Here is a 3510-nt window from a genome sequence, read left to right as displayed (position 1 = left end):
TTTTTAGTGCTTTTTCCATTTTTTTGTTTCACCTCTTTCACACTGGCAAAACATTTCCCTTTGAGGACTTTTTTCACCCAGGGAAACAAACAAACAAAAAAATTTGCTCAAAGTGAGATGGGTGAATACAGTAAGTGGGATGAGGGTCATAACATTTTTTGGTCAAAAACTGCTGAACACTCAGCACGGTGTGGGTAGGTGCACTCATAAATTATCCATCATGAAATGGGCAAATGTATTGAAAGAATCTCCAAAAAAATAAAAAAGGTTACCAAGCCAAACATAGCCTCTTCCAGCAATGCTAGCTGGTACACTGATACCAATGGTTTCCTAGAATACTTACCTAGCAGGGAAACCTGTACTACAAGGGGCCTACTCTCCAAAAGATAATTCTGTTTTTTGTTTTGTTTTGTTTTGTTTTGATTTTTTGGTGTCTTCTATTGTGCATGAGACAATGCTTATAGAAAAGTGACCCAGACTTGTTCTTTGAGTACACATGATGTTCTCAATGAGAACAGATGAAAATGATGATCCACCCCAGTCTTCCTATTTTGGCAATGAAAAAAATGAAGTCTAGAGAGACTAAACAAGTTCACACTACCCATAGTCCAGAGCTGGAAACTATAACTCCTTGATTTGAAGAGGTTATTAAAAATAGAATAGACTGGGCACGGTAACTCAAGCCTATAATCCCAGCACTCTGGGAGGCTGAGGCAAGAGGATTGCCTGAGCTCACGGTTTTGAGACCAGCCTGGGTAACATGGTGAGACCTCATCTCTACAATAAATTTAAAAATTAGCTGGGCATGGTAGTGCATACCTATTGTTCTGGCTACTTGGAAGTCTGAGGCAGAAGGATCACCTGAGCTCAGCAGGTCAAGGCTGCAGTGGCCGTGAGCAGAGAGCCACTGCACTCCAGCCTGGGCAACAGAGTAAGACTTCAACTCAAAAAAAAAAATAGAATAAAGAAAAATTTGCCCTGGCTTCTTTTTATTATGAGCTTTGGTATAAGCTCTGCATCTAAAGTCTTTTGTTTCCACCTGACTTATACTTCTTCATGTCCCTGTTGTCTTGTGACACCTCTACCCCATCTCTTGACTTGAAGGATCAATCAGTAATACATCAGGATTCCAGCTCTATTTCCTGGATTCTTACCTTGTCTCTCTTCGTTCTCCCAAGTGCTGATAAGTAGGCAGAGCTATTCCCTTAATGGTGTAACCACTACACACCTGTGCACTTCTCTCCATCAAGACCCTTGATTCCTTGAGTCCTAATAAAGTTGCTCTCTTTTCTCACCTTGTTTCCTGGGGACAAAGCATTCTGTCCTCCATCTATGAAAGGGACTTCTAAGGATCTTATAGCAACACTAAAGCTTCCCCATATCATACTTACTTTGTTTTGAATTGATTCACTTAAAATATGTATTTTTATACTTATGTATGATTAAAATTTACATTTTTAAAATCCAGTCCTCTTTACTGTCTTTGGTGTATAGACCAATGTGTTTTGATAAATTGTTAGGCATCTGTAATCACAGGCACAGAACATTAAGAACTTCGTTTTCATATTTTTATTACTAATAGTTATCCTCTCATCATAGCTTCTGACCTGAATGAGAAAGTCAGTGAAATTCAAATGATTTGTTAATAATATCTAACAGTAAAAGGCTCTGGATTTGTAATTTCCCTGGGCAGCCCAGTTGCCCATAAGATATTATCCTTTTCTAGGCAATTTAAAATGTGGGAAGCATCTTATGGATTCCTAATATTTCCTCAATAATGTGTAGACTCAGGTTTGAAGGTCATGAGTGGTGTCTGTTCTAGAACAGGGTAAAAATGCTTTATTTAAATACCTTGAGGTGATTCCAGGGAACCCCCTGTGGGACACTTGGAATTGCCAAAAAGTTTATATCATGGATCTTGAAGATATGAGGTGTTATTCCTGGCATAATATTAGAGTTCCTTCTGTCAGGTCATTATGACAGTTAAGTCAATATTGATCCCTACATTTTCAGATATCAAAATCAACTTGTCAGTGATAAAAAGAAAGTGGCCAGAGACCTCCTAGGAATTTCCTGCTATAAAGAAACTTTTTTTTAAAAGCTTGCTCTTTGCTGTCCAAATGCTCAGCATGTTAAACCTCACTTTGAATCAGTCATTCAGACAGATAATGAAGTGGTAACACAATACAGGACTGTAATAGAAATGGATTGAGTGAGAAAGAATTTCTCAATATATGAACTGAGATATGTATACAAACCAGGCAGCAGTCATTAATAAAACTCATTCTTTGGTCTAACTCTCAATTTGTCTTTCCTGCACAGTTGGATACTGGGATTTTTTAGGAGGGAATAACACATCAAACAACACATCTGCGTGCTTAATGAAGGTGTCAGACTAGAGTTGGGTTTAAAATGGAACTCCTTTGGCATACTGCAATAAGGAGATAAGATACTTGTTATGAACTGTAAGAATTTAAATACTTTGAGTCACTTCCACAGAATGCCCTTAAGCTTTAATAATATCCAGTCATTCTTATTTTGCAATGAATGAATAGGAATAAAATGAATGTGCCGTGCATTGCCATAATTGCAGAGAGGTTATTTTGAAAATAAAATAAAGTAATAAAATTATAGTTTTTCTTGCAATCTCTAAAAAATAAGAAGAAATTTGGGGCTAATTTCATTCTACTTCATTTTACAAATGAGAAAATAGGTAAATTTATTTCTTCTCATCAGATAATTAAATTATAACAAAGACTGGAATGAAACCAGGGAATTTGGGGATCATGATTTAAAGTTATGTTAGAAAAGTGATACTACATGGACTAGACATTTGACCCTTGTGTTAGGAACTGAACTTCTTTTGACATCTCTGTTTTTCCCTGAGTATAAATAATGTGGAAGTAAGAGGAGATTTATATCAGAATGGTGGTCAGGAAATAAAACCTTAAATAAAACCATAAGTTGGTGAAGGAGAACTTAATGCCAGAAGCTGAAATAATCACATCAATAAAAGAAAGCAGATAGCAAGTATGTTCTAACACTAAAACTAGCCTATTCTGTACCAGGTGGCCAGTCTTGAGAAAGTTTGACTTTCTTTTTAGGTGATTTCTTCTTCTCATTCTTGCCTCCCCCTTCACACTCATCCCTTTCTTCCTCCTCCTCCTCCTCCCTCTTCTTCTTCACATGAAAAGTAGTGTAGATAGATACCTACTGCACACCATACAAAACATTTTAATCCACAAATTTCAGTTGTGTAGGACACCTTAATCTAAAATATAAAATAAAGTTTTTTTTTTTAATCAGTATTTTTTATTATGGTTTTGTGGGGTACAGTTAAGGGTTAGGTGTACAATGACATTTCATTCAGGCACCCTGTAGATAAGAAGTGTTTTCCCATCCCCCAACAGATATTTGCTACTGTTAATCCCATCCCCCTCCCCCCCATAGTTTCCCAGTACCATCAGTCATTTTCTTATAGTATTGCATTGGATGTTCAAGGTCCATTAT

Source organism: Carlito syrichta, unplaced genomic scaffold (genome assembly GCF_000164805.1).
Source record: "Carlito syrichta isolate Samal-C Ts95f unplaced genomic scaffold, Tarsius_syrichta-2.0.1 Scaffold302446, whole genome shotgun sequence".
Taxonomy (NCBI): domain Eukaryota; kingdom Metazoa; phylum Chordata; class Mammalia; order Primates; family Tarsiidae; genus Carlito; species Carlito syrichta.
This window is presented reverse-complemented; position numbering follows the sequence as displayed.